Source organism: Trematomus bernacchii, unplaced genomic scaffold (genome assembly GCF_902827165.1).
Source record: "Trematomus bernacchii unplaced genomic scaffold, fTreBer1.1, whole genome shotgun sequence".
Lineage (NCBI taxonomy): Eukaryota > Metazoa > Chordata > Actinopteri > Perciformes > Nototheniidae > Trematomus > Trematomus bernacchii.
Window position 1 is genome coordinate 18,570,097 of NW_022987648.1, and position 19,902 is coordinate 18,589,998.

Consider the following 19,902-nt stretch of genomic DNA (forward strand, 5'->3'; position numbering starts at 1 on the left):
ACAATACTCTGAAAAGCACAACAACCCATCACTTGGTATGTAAATTGCTGATTTACCAAACACCTTGGTAGGTAGCAAAATATGCACAATACCAAGTAAGAAACACTATACATCCCCCAATGAACATTTTAGTTAGATTACCAATTCCCTTAAACATCCTTATTTCCCACACACGTATGCACATTAGTAAAACCTGTGTTACAGCAGCCATTAGGCAGTGATTAGTGCAGGCAACGACAGGTTTTCCTCTTCATCAGCAGGCCTCTCCTGGGAGTCCCATTGGCTCCATCCAGCCTATTAACGCTCCCCAACATGAGGAGGGTGGGGAGCGGTACCTCCCATGGTGGCTGCCCTTAGCCACACTACACACGCTTTCATTAGTGTGTTAGCTAAATGATTGGCCTCAGGACAGCCCCCGAGCCCTGCAATGCATGTGCAAAGTTATATGTTCCATCCACTGGGCAAGTTATTCATTTATTCATCCATTTCTGCATTCGCACTCATGATGGCATCATTTGGTAAATTTGATTGCATTTTCTCTAAACTGAATCGGCACATTGTTAGGAAAAACACAGTGAGGCAGAGGTCACAGAGCAGGCAAAGTCGAATACCAGTGTTTTAATTACACAGCATTTCATTCACTGTGGCTTCACCTGAAGTGAAACTGTGAAAACACACAGGTGTCTTTGCTGCTCTTACTCATAATCCACTGCAGAACCAAAATCATTCGGTGCTTAAGTGATAAGTCTGCAATCATTTTCATAATTGATTATTTGTTTAAAGCATTTTTAACCTCCTACAGGTTTTTCACTTATCCTTTACCCGATTGATCCATAGGGTATTATCTTTTTACCCAATAAATTCCTCTGTGACATCCTTAGAGATTATCAGTCTTACTAAATCTATCTGTTCTAGTTGACCTCAGTATGATAGCGTGAGTAATTTGGATGAGAGTAAGAGAAAAAGAAGCTCATATGTCCACCTCTGTTAGATAAACTCCTGTAATTTATATTTACGAAGTGCTTTCTGAATGAGCTCAGTCACAGTGTTTGTAAATGCTCCAGCAGTGTTGAGTTTTGAGAGGGATGAGTCACCCTGAATAAAAAGTTCAGCTCTTATTACAAGAAGCATGAAAAAATAATAGCCTTTTTTACATAATTGACATCTGTAACATAGGCCGTCATGATGTCTCCCATCAAAGGGATTACACAAAATGAAGGCGGATGGAAATCTTACATTGACACTGGCATGTGTACAATGAGGTAAATGTACTTGTATGATATCTTCAGAACATGTTAATTAGGCCCTGGAATTAAAATTACAACAGTTGTTCTGTGTAATTTACATAGAGGTCATGTTGTGCTAATATGGCACTCGTTGAAATAGACAGCCAGCAACAATATGGTTAAGTCTGACCCACTGACATTTGCAGCTCCAAATTATGCACATTGTGTGAATTAAATTAATTAGAGTATTCATTAAGAAATATGGCTTGCGGAAACGAGTATAATATTTAGTTATGTGATGTAATTTTCTTCCATTGTTAAAGATAATTTGTTTCATAACAGTTCCTGCGGTAGTTTCCCCCCTGCACTAACTATGATGTATTTAATTTGTTAGCCATTTAATTAATTATGATTAGAATAAGTGCATGTACAGCTTGTTTTGACGGATGGTTTCCATCAGGGAGACCTTTGCACAATTAACTTTTAATCAATTGCATCCCATTTTGTCTGTTTGTTTCTTGTTGAAGTTTGTGTGGAAAGTATCTATAGCATATGCATCATATGAATGCCTATTTGGAATACATCAAATGAGCAATTATCTAGAATTTGCCCGCTAATATGAAACGGATAAACAACTTTGATTCATTTCATGCTTTGAGAGATACCTGCAAGCTAGGGCAGACTGCTCACTTAGTGACTGTTTCATGTCATGTTGTGTTTAATTTTTCCATTTAGCTTCTTGGGTTTTTGTTTAATGTAATCATGGCAATATAAAATCATAGAATATGTATTGACCGCTTTACTGCATATTCTACTCTTTTCTAAAACAGATACTGTATAATTATACTCACGCTCATACTTACAGCCTTAATTAGGGCCTTGTTTTTCCTGTTAACACATCATTCAAAGCATATTTTATCTTAAAGCAGGCATGTCTGCTGCGACATTGAAATGGAAAACCCAGGAAGCTATCGGGTGGCCCCTCTGTTGTTCTTCACTTAGTCCACAAGATGGAGCTTTAGTTCTGTTCATGTTCTGCACTGGTGTGATGATGATCATAGGCTTCCTGCAGGAATCTGCAACAAAGACTCAGACTGCCTCATTCCCTTTGCAATATATCCACACATTGGAAAGAAAACAACTTATAAAGTATTGACATGCGCCACTAAAATATTATTTGTATTTCATGGATATTGAAATGTGTGTAAATCTATTATTATCATTATAAACATCATTATGTATGTGACAAAGGTGTATCATTTCATATCATATAGCAGGTAGCCCTTGTGGTTAAAGTCAGGTAGGTCTTCCTTTACTTTAGTAATGAGGTGATAGAAAATTATACACAATTGACTAATTATGTTAATTATTTTCTCTAGGCTTGGAAGAAAAGCAAAGGAAGCCGTTGTACCTTCTGCAACGTACAGGTAGAAAATACCTTTAATGATTTGACTTCTGTTTTTCTGGGATACACAGAAAGAAAGAAAGAAAGAAAGAAAGGATAAACAAGACTGTGGTTTTGCTTCAGTCATTTTATAAAAGTGTGTTTAGTGAATGCTGTGAGAATTAACAAAAAAAAATACACATACTTTTATTTTTTAGCTGATGATCTAATGCATTTGAAGCATTTGCTCTACAGATCTCGCCTTTGTTCAATTCCATCTTGTTTTGAAGACCACATTTTTCACCAAATAAGTTCAATAACGCCCCTGTTTTAGGAGTCCACAGCATTTATCAATTATTTTCCCAGGTGACATGAAGGTGATACTGATTTGGCTCCCACTGGACATGACTTAATGTCTGACATAAAAAATAACTACATAATTTGTCTCAATCCAGAGGGCTGACTTGGCATGGACAGCAGCAGTCCTAAATGTCACCCTGTAATGAGTTCTGGCCAAAGGTACACAGTTAGGACAGTGCCCGCTGGCACCTGGGATGCCCACTGGCTAGCTTTTTACCCCACAGCCATTTGGACAACCCCAGTTTTCTTTGTGAACACTGCCGTACACAATTTGCATCCAAACAAAAAGTTTCAGTACTGTGAAGTTTCATTTGACACCAGCAATGGAGTCATACAAAACAGATTACAACAGAATACATTTAGTTTCATTTTGTAAAGCAAAAATAAATAATGACATTGTGATTAAATACAATTGAAAAGGGAATAGAGATGGTGGTTATAAATGCATGTGATACAATTAGAACAGAATAGACGGGAAATGATCTAGGGCTTTAACCCACACTTTTCTTTAACATAGATTTATCTGCTTATTATTTTCTATTTGAATTATTTAATCGTAAAGATATAGTAAAACATGCAAATTGTAGTTTCTCAGAATTATCCATTTGAATGTGATATACAGAGAAAAGCAAAAGATCTTCATATATGAGAAGCAAAACAAAAATGAAGTGTTTGAAATAGTCACCGACTGTGTTTCTGACGATCGACTAATCATTAGCAGACTAGTCGTTGCAGCGCTATAATCTATATTGTCCTCTTTGATTCACCACTGTATGAAAGTTTTCCAAAGATAATGCATTGATCTTATGGACTGAAATGATTTCCATGATCATATAACACTTTAAACGATTCACCAATTTGCCGTCTTCTCAAAATGAATGGAGGAAGACTTTCAGTTTTGAGGAACTTGACTTCTTTTGTTTGGCTGGTATGAGACCTATTGGCAACACGCTGGGCTTATTATCTTACAAAGGCTCAGGAGATGAGGGAACATTGTATCTAAATTAACTTTTTCTATTTCCTGGTGAAAGAAATCAATTCCATCCTTTTATGTTACTTTTCATCTGCCTTTTGTCTTGTTGCGGAATCTTTTCTCTTTCTCTCTCATTCATCTGTTTTGCCCTTTCCTTGATCTGATAGCATTAAACATATAATTAAGTCATAAAGGAGGGACTGATGAGTGTAGCAGATGGTAATTGCGTCCTACATTTGAATGAAATGATATGCATTGCTACAATTTACAGCCTTCGCCTCATATTTTATTCAGCAACCTTTTATCTCTTTTCCTGCAGAATTATTCTGCAATAAATTTAGACATCTTATCAATAGCTGGAGTGATAGTGGCAGAAACATGGAACAAATCAGCCTCTGCCGTTTTATGCTGTTTAAAATAATTTTCCATAATAAAGGAGCTATCAGAGCTGCTCTATCACTGTAGAGGGCGGATATCCCTATTTCTAGTAAGGCTGCCCTTGGTTTGTGGACAAGCTGTCACTCTGCTGTTAGTCTGAAGACACGCCAAGCGACAGGAAATGGTTAAAGTAAAGTTCAGCTGAGGTTTGTGAACTTCACACGGGGGGAAAAAAACTACGACAAATTGGAAAGCTAGTTGCGAGTTACTTAAGTTGTTTTCTACAAAAAATGTAAATATATTTAGCAAAAAACAATCTAAAGTTCGCAAAGTTCTGATCTGATACAATCCTTGAAGCAACTTACTCCATAATGAGTTTTTACTTCTTTGTTTAAAAGATTTGTCTATGGACAGCAATAGACTGAAAAGGAGGAGAGAGAGAGGATGACATGCATGACTCATTAGCCAGTTTTTACATATGTATTATTAAAAGATCATCTCTATTTATATAAACATTGGTATTTTGAATAGTCTGAGTAAATCACAATTCTTGAATCTACTACATCAAAAATGAACATAACATTGAATCCACACCTCTTGAACACCTTCATGAATGTAGGATGGGCCCCACCGTGGTGCAGTGGGTAGCCCTTGTGAAGGGGGGATTTCCCCATATCCCTGTGACCCCTAATAGGAAAAGCATTTCACATTAGATGGGTCGATGGATCGATGGAGGTAGCATTTATTGCAGGGTTTGTTGCATTAGACTGTGTACTGCTGTACCTTAAACTGGCAACAGTGTTGATCTAGCTCTCTGATTTTTTCTTGACCAAAATATGTTTGTTCTTATTATTCTGCCAAATACATTTAGTCAAAGAAACGCACATTAGATGCAGCATAAATTCATCACTTTGTCATCCAGTTGTTAGATGGATCCCTTCCTAACAGGATCATTTGTACCTCCTTCCTTATGAAAACTTGACTCCTGTGATAGCAGTGAGCAGAGCAGTTTGAGTGGAGTAGTGCCAGAAGGAGCTTTTTGTTCCATTGATGCTTTCCTCTCACCAGTCCCTGGTGAAGTGCTGGACTCCGCTGATATTTGAGAACTGGTAGCTAGGGTAATATAGGTTTAATTCTCATGTTCCCCCCGACCTGCCAAGTACAGGCGTTGGGTGCCAGCTGGAAGGCTTTCATGTGATGGTGTGCGAGGGGAATTAGCAAGGGCAGAAGAGAGGAGGGCAAGTATACAGTACATTCACAAGTGTCTCTAGACCTTGAAGGTGCGGGAGAAGTGCTTTCCACATCTAGACACCCCAGGCACTTAGCGTTTAGTCAGGATGCAGGTCCATTACCTTTAAGTACAAGTACTTATGTTTGGTCGCCTGTTTTTACAGCCCTTCCAGCTTGAAAGGAATCTACCCGGGGTGACCCAACTCTATTTATTGATGCCTCCTGAGTTTCCACTTGCTGGTAATAGACTGGAAAACACAGATAATGTGTTTGATCGATCAACGTGAACAAATTTCATTTGTTGGGATCAATAACAGTTTACAGTTGACAGAGCCCAAAGAACTACATTTATTTGAGCTTTTTGATTGAAGCTGTCCTGGCAAGCCAGCAGTGTGAGGGACTCCAGACCGGGCCATGAGGAAGGCATGGACTCTTCTGTTCCATTATTGCCAGCAATCTGTATTTAAAACTAATATCAGTGTGAGCTGCATGGCTTGGGGCAAAAGGCACCAAACCAATCTGATATACAGCAAGGGTTTTCTTTTCGGTTCCTTGTGATGTGAATTAGAATGTGAAAAATAACAATTCCCTTACATTTTTCACTGGTATCCATTTTTTCATTTGAGGGCGTAATGATTAGATTTTTTTCTTTTTTACCAGCAGCATGATTTGTATTATGTTTTCACTGTGTTCAAAACATAATAGAAAAGTGATGTGGAACCAAAGGGAAAAAGAGGAAATTAACTGACGTGCAGAAGAAAGACGTTTCCATGGCTCAACCTTTTGCAGTTTTCTTCATGTTTCTGCTTTTCATGATCATGCTCTGTGGAACGCCCTGCAGTCATGAGAGCCCTTGCTCTGTGTCATACAGGTCCAGGCCGGGCAGCTACCTTCTGCACACACAGACAAAACAGCATGAGATGGGAAGTCCACATGGATAAGCATTTACTATGGTAGGTGTTGCTTCAGGCAAGTGCTATTCAGGGGGAATTTACTGTGTATACACCGGTGTTACGGCAATAACCTTCTTATAGAGGTGTTTTTGCAAAGCTTTTTACTCAAGTGTAGTAAACGGGCTCATGTTGGCTTTAGTATAAAGGGACTGTGCATTATGGATATTTGTTGTATTTTCTAAACTGAAAGGACGAGTGTGGTGATATTTGAAGTATTTTTTTATATTGCCAACACATTATGATACAGTTTAATCCTCTGTGCCATAGACCTCAGTATTCTCCAACAACTAATAAAAACACATCAATGAGCCACACTGCTGCACATGTTTTGAGATAATCCCACATACAATGTCCTGCTGCCCAAAATAGTCCCCAACAAACAAAGGATTTGCCATGTTAGACTAAACAAATAATTTTAATGCAGAGCTGTTTTTAGGGAAATACTACATATTGTCAATGTATTAATTTACATTTAGATACATTTTCTTTCACCCCCCAGTGACTAATTTGTTAGGCCACATGGGGCAGAGAAGTTAAAACAACACTGACGTATTATCACCTCTTAAGTTAATATGGCAAACTAATTGAAAAAACAATAGCATATTCACTTGTTCAGCAGATATGGATCAAATGTTCATTTATTTGTTTAGTTGTATTTTCCTTTGAGATCCTATTTTGGTCCCCATCTAGTGGCTAATGTTGTTTGTCTGTTGTTTTATGCTGAGTAGCTTGACTGTTTAGACACTTATGCATCTAACAATGACACTAAGAGAGACGGGAGACTGAAAAGTAGACAACACAGAGCTGAGGACAGATGCAGAGTCAGGTAATACTTTTGTGACTTAGTACAAGCAACACTCTGTCACATTACACCACAAAGAAATGTGATCTATTTTTATACAAATATTTATATTTCTTTTTGAAGCCTCTTTAAGGAATTAGATTTGAGGTCTTTGAATGACAGCCAGCATTAACATGGAAAAGGGTCACAAAGAAAATCGTAATCATTCTTTCTAACTTCACTTGTTCTTGCCCTTATCATTTTCCTTTCCAGCATGACCCCCGTCCTTTTAGTGACCCCAGTACTCTAGAGTAGTACAATAATGACCAGTGTTAGTGAAGATGCTGGTGAAGATTGCACCTTTTTGCAGTCCGCTCCTCCTGCCGGCTCTGTGTGTGATTGCTGTGCGGCTGTATTCACGGGGAAGGGCACGGACTTGGATTGGAGGACAATGCGTTAAGACTGCTGGTCCCTATGCCTTAGATTTGGCACAGGTTAGGGAGAGGCATGAGATGCATATTGTTTGTGTTCATTTGAATAAGGACAAATGTCAGATTTCCATGGCTCCGGGCAGCCTGCATGTTAGATGATCAACTCTTTTGGGCCCCTGGATGTGGGGTCATCAGTAGCGCTTCCAGGTCACTGTCACTGCATGCCGGTTTGGGGCCATAATTGACCTTTTGACAGAGCGCATGGAGACAGTCTTTCTCTAGGGCAGGAATAATCACTTTAGATTTACTTGTGGCTGAGCTCATGTTGGCTAATTAAAATGTTTGTTCTATTAAAAATCTTAAGAAAAATCGTTGTTTTGCTTGTATGATATCTTGTTAGTTGGGGGTTCAAAATGATGAATATTTTCAAAACAACCACTAGTAAAATAATAGAAAATTGACTTTTTATAAAAAAAAATAATCATAGGTACATAATTGATTGTTTTCTTTTGCATTTAAACTAACTTATTGTCTCACATCTGTTACGCGATGGCTAAAAATATCAAGTAATTTCTGATGCAATCCTATGACTTCATGTGTGTCAATCAGTCATCTTTTATCATGTTTAGAGAACATTTTTATTATGTGTGAACGAATGAGTCAGTACTTCTCATACTGTAAAAGTGCCATCATTCCCTGTTGTTGTGGTGTGTGTGGCTGCAGAGAAAGGTTGAATACAGCCCGTATCCCACAAGCCCTTGAGCTCCCTGAGGCTTCTTTCCGGTCCAGGATCTCCAAAGAAGCGTGCGTTTACCCTTCACTGTGCATGTTATTCCTCACAACACAGCACCCACGGCCATGTCTCTGTCTTCATAGCCCTTAACATTAACTTTCATTCACACCATGTCCTCTGCTTACGTAGGATATTTGTTTCTTGTCTTATACTATTACATGCATTTTGAATTCTTGAGTATAAAGGGTATTCTTTTTCTAATTATTCTTTGCCTAATTAATGGAAATTGTACTTTCCTTGGTACTTTCACATAATGCTAAAAAAGGAACATGTTTCTCTTCACTCGCATAGTGCTTCAAAAATGCTACAATCTTAGTTTCAAGCTTTATTTATCAAATCCAGATGCATGAGTGTGTAGCAAAATGCTCCCAGCATCTTTGCTGGGATCTTGAGAGTATTTACAAAAAAAGCAGCAAGAATGCCAGGGGTCAAGGCTTTGAGACCAGGGTATTACATTATTAATTAAAATACAAGTTGCCTTGTTGCCCATGGGTATACAATGTAACACACTTGATTGAATCAGGTGGTGGCAGCCTAGGCCTTTTGTATTTTGCGCTTGAAGGGACGAGAGAAATTTCAGCTCGGCTGTATTACTCTACACACAAAAACATGTTTTGAGAAACGGTTGTGAGCTGTCATTGAAAGCCATGGCAGATTTAAAATGCAGTTAAATCCCCATGAGTGGCTCGACATCATCCATCAATTTTTTACTCTCATTTTGGAGCCTCAAATTATACATGTTTTAATTGGTGTATTTCTTTATTGTATTATCATCTGCATATACCATGCAAATATACAATTATCATATCTGTTTATCTATCCCGATCTTTTCCCATTTGGCTTGACATAAGATATTAACGCCCTAACATTCAGTTAGTCCCTTTCTTTTTTTGCAATAATATGAGATTATTCTTCCAACCTCATTTTGCCAAGTAAAAAATGGATGGTAAGTTGATTACAGTCATTGTAAAGCTTCCGGACATTTTGTGACCATTTTCTATTTTATTTTCACATTTTAGTGGTATGCAGTCACAACACACAAAGATTTATGAGCACTCATACAGAAACACACAATCATAAATAAATACAGTCTTTATACAGCTTCTCAGTTCTGCACAATGTTTAGATTCCATAAATGACGCAGCTATAAAAAAAAAAACCCAGGCAGGATTTTTTGCCTATATTTAGTTCGTTAATTAGTACTGAGGTAATCACGATGAGATTTCATTAAATTAACGATCACATTTTTTGCCTTTTGTGAATATATAATCAACCCAATAATACTGACGGGAAGCGATTACGATTCTAAACATATGCCTCTTGTAGGGTGATTTAAATCTTTACACAGTTACATAATTAAGTCTTACACGGTTGCTTCTAATTATTATAGAAGTGATTATTTTTAAAAGGTTTGCTAGTAATAACAATTCCCGCATTCTTCATGTAAAGCATATAGTCATATTATAAACCATGGGTTAGTCTTAAACTAAAGTTTTGTTGATTTTTCTTTATGTACATTATCCGGACCTTTTTTAGAGTTTGTATTTATTACATTATTTTGTTGTATTCCTGTCACTAATTAAGAGTTGTTTCCTCTTAGTCTAAGGGCATGAGGACACCATTCAGCCACCCAGCCCCCCCCCATCTGCAGGTCTATAGGCACTGTCCCTAACATCCACGTTACTTAAGAAAAAGCCAAGACAAAAGACAGCCTAATTCTGTACAAGACATATTCTACACTTTATACTTCTTCTCATTTTTTTCAATCATTATCTAAAGATACCTCGAGTCTTAGTTGTGCTCGCACTATATGGGAAGCTATTTTAATTCATCTACACCTTATTGCCTATAGTTTGTCACAAAGTGAGGACATACTGTAGTACTCTCCCTTCATCCTCATTAAGGGTTACAGAAGTGTGAATATGTAAACTTTTAATAAGCACCGTGACAGAATAAAGTTGGTCCCAGATCTTTTAGTGCTGGGGTGGGAGTGGTAATGGCACCAAATACTAGACAAAAGGTAACTATAATGAATGTTTGTGAGAGAGAAAAACCCTGTATGTGCTTGGCTATTTCAAGAGAAGTGGACATTCTCAACTGGGCTAATTTCTCCTCTCCTCTCCTCTGCTCCTCTCCTCTCCCTTGATTCCTACTGACCTCCAGTCTAGGTCTGTTAGATGTAGTCCAGGTCATAGCAGACAAACGAAAGATGGAAATATCAAAGCCAGCCCAAGGCCTTTAGTTGGGTTTTCTGCTCCAGGTAATCACAGTGTGTAGATCAGTGCAGAGCACAGCTGAGGCCTTGTCGTCTCCTTAGCCTGTCTTTTATTCCTCTGTCGTCTTTCATGGGGCTGAATTCACCAACTCCATTTCTGCTGTAATAAGCAAATCGCGAGGTTAATTATGTCTTAATACAGCGTGGCTACTAATATCCAACATGGCAAATTCTAATTAGTTTTAATCGGAATAGTCATCCAACTGATGATACTGTATATCTTAGCTCATATGCTTCATAAAGAGTAAAGAGCTGAATGGAAATCTGAGGGCTTTGGAGTGATGGTACGGTGTATCCATTAGACATAGACCTGGATCCATATGGAAACAAAGTGTGTGTCAGTGAAGCAGCCCAATTGTGTGCGATCATAGCTGGCTGTTCAGCGTGCGCGGTTCTGAAGTGTATCGAGAGGCACAGCTGAGTGAGTCGAATAGTCTGTGGTCTATTGATAACTCGCGCCTGTTTTAAAATCCTGGCACAACAATGCAACTAGGGCCTTGTGTGCTCCGCTGAGCAACAATACCTTCTCTCACTGGCAGCTTCAGTGTAATGATGACAAACAACAATAAAGGAGCTATTTTTTCAAGGGAATCTCAGTCCTGGCACCTTTTGATAAGAATATATTTTTAAGTTTATTCAGTGATAGACTGGGTGTTGACAGAATTTTAAATGTTGGTGTTGTTTTTTAAGCCACTTTGTCAAGGAAGTGCAATTGTGGGCTTTTAAAGTGAAGATACAAAGAGTCATTTTGCACAGACATACCTATCTTTATTCTTATCTCCTCTGCTTTGCTCCTTGCCCCCACTGTCGTCCGCCTACCTCCATACACTCACATATTGGCGGTCTTCATTTCTCCAGCCTCGCTCCCCTCCCTGTCTGTCTCAGTGTGTGTATGGAGCTGGTTGGCTGGCCCAGTAGCTGGGAGGTATGGTGGAGTGTAAGCAGTGTTGATGTGGATGGCCCCTGGTCAGAGGCCAGGGCCTGGCTGTTAAAACGCAGCCTCTTTTGTGCGTCAGAGCCAGCATTGCCAGTCCTATTCCACCCCTGTCGCTAGGGGTGGGGAGGCATTTACCCACCACATGCATTCATTCCACTGGCAGTGCTTGATGCAGGGCTAAATGGCATTGTTACAACGCGCCTCTGAGAAGTGTTGACAGGTCCATATGCAAATTTTAATGAATACAATGGAGCTGTGGTTATATTCACCTCAACCCAGCTGCAGAATCCTATCTGCACCTAGACTAGCAAATATAATTGCAGCAAACTCAAATGAGCTCATTAGGAAATGTATTGAATTTACACATTATTTCCAGTAGTTAAGGTGAATTATTTTCCCTAAGGACTCAATTACATACTAATTTGTGACTCAGGTAAATGGCTTTCTGTGTGTGACTTTTTCAACTGCAAAATTGTAGTCACTGAATAATTTGTAAGAAAGCTGTTGTACAAGCACATCTATTGACATTCATTTGTGTGAGGATTTCGTAGTGGAAGAAAAAAAACTGCAGACAAGATAACTACTCGCTTTTGTTCCTTTATTCACTTCATTTGATTAACTCATAGCATTTCATTCACTCGTGAGTTATTTGAACGTGTGCTCATTTGTCTCCAGTTGGTTTCCTCGTACTGTTTTTGTTCACAACGGCCTTGTTGTGTTTCTGACACATGTAATTTCATCAGGGAGCGTGTGGATAGTCAAAAGTGCGAGTGCAAGTCCTTTTTCACAATGGAAGAAGGACAGAACACCCAATAAAAAAAAAAGACCTGGTGAGTCAGGGTTCAGTATCAGGGATTATGCCAGCCTACTGCGCTCTGAAATGAAAGTGAACATTCATCGAGTGACTCACTTCTTGAACCATGTCCTCCCTGAGCGACAATGAGGAGATTGTTGGAGGAACGGACATGGTGTGGAAACTATGCGACAAAGAGGAGTGCCCAAAATTGGAATTCTTCGTTAAATTGCTGTTTGTTCTGTGTGGAAATGGCCTGATTTGCTGGAAAACAACAAAGAATTTTGGATGGGTAAGCATAAGGGTTTCCACAGAGCTTTGTATTGGCTTGTGCTGGATGAACTTAAGTGACTCTGGCTTTTGGCAAAGTTCCCAGGAGCACATTGAAGACAGTTTCAGGCAGTTGTAGTGGACTTCAGTGGTCAAAATGTGCTACTGATGCCTGGTATGCATGATATTCCACAACTTAGCTGTGATTTGTTCATGATAGACAGAGTGGCGCACTGCAGGGAAACAGCTTGGCCATCCATGCTGAGGCCCTTCTTATGCTTTATTGGATAGTACATATTGGAGGGTGACCGAGGAGATTTTGGAGAGTATGACTTGTCACAAAGGTCATTCTCCAGATTCAGACTCACAGTATCATAAGCACACGGCTTACTCCTTGCTCCGCTGAGCCAGTAAGCTGTCCAGGGTATGTAAAATGTGTTTTTTGTCTTGTCTCTTCACCTCTGTTTTGTGATTTTATGGTTTTGTGGTCTGTGCTGGCTGTCCTCGCCCATGGAGTGGCCATAAGGGAAGTGGGACGGGGCCTAGTGCTGCCCAGACCCTACGAGCCTCGGTCCAAACACATCCTCTGCACTCAGCTGTAAATATCACCAACAGCTGGTGGCACACAAGTTAGTCGTGCTTAACAAATTACTGGCCTACATGTGGAGGGGCAGGGGGCTTTATTTGCCTGCTTACCATTAAAGTGGCCATGCAAAAACAATCTGCAACAATCCAGGTTACAGAGATACAAGGGAATAACGGGGGGAAAACAACTAATAGGTCATACAACTTGACCAGTTTTCCACTTATATTAAGACAAATATTTTCTGTATTACAAGCTTTGGATAATTCGTTTTTGGATTGAATGTTTTATTACAATTGCAAATAATAAATCTAAGCATTGGATAAAGCCAGGCTTATTGTATCTGTTGACATTTAGAGTATCTATTTGCATTACACTATTAATCCATACAAAAAGGATTAACACTGAAACATTTCAAAAAGAAGAGTGATTTTGAGCGGCCTTTAAAGATACAGATTATAAAATTCGACACATTTTGCAAAGCACAAGGGTTAAAAGGGTAAACATTTTCACTAATATATCAGCATGAAACTTCCCCAGTTGATTACTTAGTTGATTAAGACAATTCATGTTTGTGTGAAAAGAAGTTGAATAGTATTTTTAGGAGCCAGGAAGGTCAGAGTGGGGATTTAATGTATGATTCAATAAAGTTTTTGATTGTTTATATTTTGGCATTGGTCTTTGTTTATAATATGTTTACTTATTATTTCTGGATCCATCATGGGTTGGTTGAGTTGGGTCACATGGTAATGGACGGCACTCATAGTGAATAATTCCCTGTTCACCTGTGTGAGGTGTGTGTGGAAGAGAGGGTGAGGTGGTCGCTGTATTCTTTGTTGACTGCAACCCTTTCACAGCTGGATTATTCAGACAGTATATATTTGTGCACGTTATTATAAGTTGATGATCTTTACTAAAGTAAGGTTTTTGTACAAATGCAATTTGGAGTTCAGCATATTTTTTATGTCTGACAAAGACAACCAGGCCCGACCTCAGCCTCTCAGCAACTTTGTTTGTTCTGCAGTCGCTACAGTATTAATGTTAATATGTTGAATAATTAAGTGATGCATTATCTAAAGTTTTGGTGTATTTAGGAGAATCATACCGATGCGAATGGACACAGTTTAGTCAAATAAACACCTAGATGTGTATTTTGGATGTTTTCCACTAGGACAGAAAATATTGTTAAAAAACTCCAAAATGTTTTCGCCTGTAGTGTCTCTTCTTTAGTAAAGACGTCTGTGTGTTGTCTGTAAAACAAACATAACATATATAGAAAGATAGCAGGGCTGTGTTGTTCTGTATGGTAGATAAACCACACAGAAGTGAACTGGATTTGAAGACCCATTCCATTAAAAACAACAGAAGGTCAAACTTTTTGGAAACACAAACCTGTTTGATCCCACACGTCTCCGCTCCTTCTCCTCATCGACACAGAGCTGTGTTTAGAGAGATAGGAATTATCAAAGTCACCTTTGAGCTCAGTAGCCCGTCTAGTGCGCGTGGTATCAAACATAATGACATTCAGTGTAGCCCAGATCACATTTATGATAACATATTTGATACAGCTGTACACTGGCAAAGAATAACGCAGCCTAAAAGAATACCCCCCCCCCTTTTTTCAGTTTAAACACAATCCATTTTCCAGTGTAAATCACTTGTCACTCTATTGCAAATGTAACTGCTCTGATATGAAAGAGAGAGGTGGAGAGAGAGAAAGAGGGAGAGTAAAGATTATCTTTTGGGCCATTTCACCGGCACCGTTGCGTGACAGAGACTGACAGCTCTTTCAGATGACTGACAGGTGTCCTTTGAAATGCCGGTGAAGCAGCTTCTGTTCAGACTGTTGAAATGCATATTTGGAGCTCTTATCATAAAGGCATGGATGGCCCAGATAGGTGCCGTTAACATTGCAAATGGCTCCAGAATTATTCATTGTCAGTGCTGCGGGAAAGAATGGGGGGGTGAAGTTTGATTATTCTGCTCACACAATGGCAGGGTGCTTAATGATTCCTCTCCACCTTGGCAGCGGCATGTGCCGACTTCAGGCGCTAGCGGCGGGTGACACAGGTCTGGCCAAGTGTTAGAGCAAGATCATACGTCCGGGCCCCATTTTAATTTCTAATACATTAATCTTTTCCTCACAGATCCTCCATGAATATTCCAGGGCTCCTTGTTTGTCGGGAAGGCTGTCTCGCTTTCATCTATTCAGGTGGTTTCATTCACTGTGAAAGCCGGCTAAATGGACCCGATCAGTCAATGACAACCGGGATACAATAGAGCCCAGTAACACGTCCCTTTTCTCCTTTCAGCCTTCTGATAGACAACCCTGACACCTGCTCCCCAGGGAGACCCTCCGCCAAGTCAGCGCACTGTTCCTTGAGAGACTTCCCTCACTTTATCAGCCCATAAAGGATTGTCACAGGTGACTATATCAGCTGAGCTATGGAGCTGCTCCCTGTGACCTGCCCCGCCGCCGTGAGGTCGAGGCACCACGCGCCGCATCACAAGCGGATTAAGGTGGCTTAAACGCTGTCATACATGCAGACTCAGTGCTTCACACTTTCTAAAAATGTTAAGCCTTTGTTCCCTTCCATTAATTAGCATTGTCTTAAGTTCATTAGACCACTGCTCGTGTTGTTACTAATGAGGCAACGTAGACCACCTACATCAGCCGTAGCTTTGTAGTGCCTGACCTGACAATGGCTCCTGCGCTTTCCCGTCCACGGAGTAATGACATACACACAGAGAGGGATGCAGGAACACAGATACAGCCCCGAGTGAGACTTTCTCATTAATGGTTAAATTTGTAAATTGAATGACCATTAGGTATATAAAAAAAAAACATTGCATGGATATGTTAAGAGGAAAACACTGAATGTCCCCCTGTGTTAATATGTTAACTGATTTATAATGCTGACCAGTTTCTCTCCTCTTTTAATAGCTAAGGTTGGGATTAACAGATTTTAAGTGGCTTCAAGAATTGTTTAAAAGTTAGCTCTCTTCTTTTCTAAAAGATAGTTCAGGCCTTGTGCTTAATCCAAATGAGCCTATCAGTCAAACCTCCCTTTTCCACAGCTAAATGAGACTCACAGGGGCCTGTATTGTAGAGCGGCGCCACACAGCACTATAACTCAACACAGAGAACACCTTAACAGTGGAAACTTAAATGTGCATTGGCATATATGGATATTAGAAGTGTCAAGGCCAGTGATGTAGATTGGGTGCCATTCATAATTATGATATCTGATTTCGGCTCAGAAGGGACGCTCTGGAGGGAAAGCGGGGGGAGAGCACCAATATTTTAATGGAGAGGAGACAGCCTTCTCCCTCAAGGAACATCTTCACTGACAAAGGCTGCTGGAAAATTGGGATTTATACTTCCTGTTTTCTATTAATATGGAGATGAATACAGGTGTTCCTGTGTCGTAAAATTAGTTTAGCTCTTGCAAATTGCAATTACACGTGTTGGGGGGGAGAAAAGTGATGTCTATGCGTTTTCACAGGCAAGAGAAAATGTGAGAAAATTAGGAAACATATCTAGATTTAAAATGAACATAATAACGTGTAATTCTATCCTCTCTAGCCCCCTCAGCCCTGTCTGCCAGCTGCACCTATTTGTTCTGGTGGTGGCTTAACAGACTAGTACACTTTTCCTCACCGCTTATTACAGGGAAAATAAGCTTTGAAACGTTTCCCTCTTCAAGGGTTAGGACTTGGAAAGGGCTTTCAGACCCGGACGGCATCCCAAATTCCCGGCTGTCTTCCTAAGGGGCTTGTGGAGGGCATTGTTGAGAGCAGAGGACACTGATGAATGTACCAGCAAGGTGAGGAGGGGCTCACCCTCAGAAACCCCCCAAGCTAGCAGCAGTGATCGGCTTATGGTTTAGTGCACTCTGGCACAGAAAGCTCACCATATATGATACTGTAAGACGGAAGTTAAGATACAGTAACCATGTACTGAAGTGAATACTTAAAAAAAATCAACAATCACCAAGAAAGAGAGACTGAAAAACTGACCGATTTTTCTCTTTTGGCAAACCCTGCTTCCAGAAAAATTATATTTATAGAAGGTTTTCACAAAAAAACCTGCACATTTTGGTCGGAAAAATTTATTATTCACTTTTTCTTGCTAGTGTTAAACGAGATGATTGATACCACATCTCGCCAGTTTTGGTCTGGCTAAAATGAAACGAGAGATTACAAAGTGATAGTGCCAGACAATGACTCTTTGGTTTATCTATGGGTTAAGATAAAGAGTATAAAGTTGCTGGTGAGTAGATGTTTCTTTTACCTTTGGACAGAGCAAGGCCTGATTCTCTTCTTGTTTCCAGCCGTTTTGCTAAGCTAAGGTAACGGGCTGCTAGCTGTGGTTTAATATTTTTTGAAAGGAAACCAGAGGTGTTTTCATCCAGCAAGAAGGCATAAAAGCATATTCAAAAGAAATGTCAAATAATTTCATTAAACAATGCCCAATCTTTTAAACAAGGCACAAAGAGAAGAAATAGTAAACAAGAATTCAAAAACAACAAAACCACTTATTTAGCATCAGTTGGGGCCTACACTTTTTGTGACAAACTATGGTTACTCTAGTCCTGTTCTAGTTCATCAGCATCACTACATATTCAGTTCCACAGTATTAGAAAACAAATTATTTATTACTAGACATGCAAGCAGCAGCATTTACCTGTCATTGGGCTAACTTTCTCTCCATAGCCAATAAAGAGGCTCTGGTTTTGAGGCGAGACATTAATTCATTGTGTCAACCTGTCCCCCTGGAATATTTATGATGCTAAATACATTTAATTAGGCACTGGAGCTCTGATGGGAGGGAAAATGCACTGTCAGTAAAAAAGAAAAAGAAAATATTTTGTTACCTCTAATGCTGATAGGCTGCTAATGCTGCTTACTCATTTTCAATGACAGGAGGACCAACACGCGGCAGTGGGAATTTGAATCACTCAGAATCATTCGTGGCATGTTCATTACAATGTCATCATAGCACCTGAAGAGGATAGTACAGACGTTATTGAGAGAAGGAATATGCTCCTGAGCAGGATTGGCAGGGCATAAGCAGGTTTTATTAATTGCCCTTCATTGGGTAATTTTGCACAGAATACATTATCAAAAGGGATTGACAAATTGAGCAATATGTTGTGTGTGTGAGTGGATGATGATTTGCTTTAGTGCCTCTCATGCCTGGATGTAACTGTTACATTCACTTTAGAGTAATCGACATCTTTCCCCGAGTTCTTGATTTGGGCAATCAGCACAATTAATTTGCCTCCTGGCAGTTAGTTATTTGTATAATGAAAAAAACGTGCAGCAAAATAAATGTATATTTGGTAAAGCTCTACTCCAAATATCACAAAAAAACACACGTTTTGATTCATTGGCTGACAGCCTGGAGTAAAGTGAGACATCATGTCTGTCTGTGATAAAAACACGGCTAGGGTAGCCAGTTTCCATCTTGACATCTGTCATTCGAGTGGAAATGGATGGGGAAATGACCAGCTCTCTATCGGCCAAGCTGTGGCCGTGTCACTGGCTGAATGATGCAAATAGCAGATAATATCAGTCCTATACTGAATGGCATTACTCCAAATCTAATGTCATTAAAATGGTGGGTATTAGCTCTGCTGTCTGGAGGTGGTGGCGTGGGCCGCTCCGGCTTGACTGACACACAGATTAAGTGCAGTGACAGGGAGCACAATAAAGTCATCAGAGAATGTGACATGTCAGTTAGGGGGGGATGAAGGGATGAATTGTCACTCTCTGTCAGAGCCCATCCTCTCGCTTATCCATGATGTCCCATACACCACCGTGGGAAAACAGGACAGCACCGCGCTCAGACAAATATTTATTCAGGTAGAGGACAAGTATACCCACTCAAGCTTTCCTGTTCACTGCACATTTGCAAATGTGCTCCCAGAAGAAAAGTGGATAATGGATTAAAAGCAAAAAATGCTTCCACTTGTTTTTACAAGCCATCACATGAAATCTTGACAATGGAATATCTGAATGGTGCTGTTAAAATAACACTGAATATGATGCTAGGATGATGACTTTTGTTGTACCCTGGTTTAGCTGAGGTTGTTTTTTCTGTAAAGAAAAACTCTGTAAAAAAGGGTCCGTCAATATTCCGGTAGTTTCATCGTCATTTTGAAATGTGCATGGAATATGCATAGTTACAAAATATCAGACTGTTTAATCCATTGTATTATCCGTCAAAAGATAATTCCTCCTCTATCCGTAACAAATGATTAAATCCATTACGTACCTTTGTGTCAAGCTACCTTCGGACCTCGGTGTAGGTTTGGAGATGGAGTATCCCTGGGATTTACCAGAGTATACAGGTTGGCCAAAAGATGGCAATGTTGCAGTGCTGAATTCCAAATGAGGTTTCTGCTGGTTGGCCCCCCATCGCAGACTGGCCACTGCCTTCCCCTGCAGCACTCTTCTTTCCAAACTAACCCAGAAATGTGTCAACCTCAAATGGTACGACTGCACTGAAGTGCACAAATAACGTAAGAGT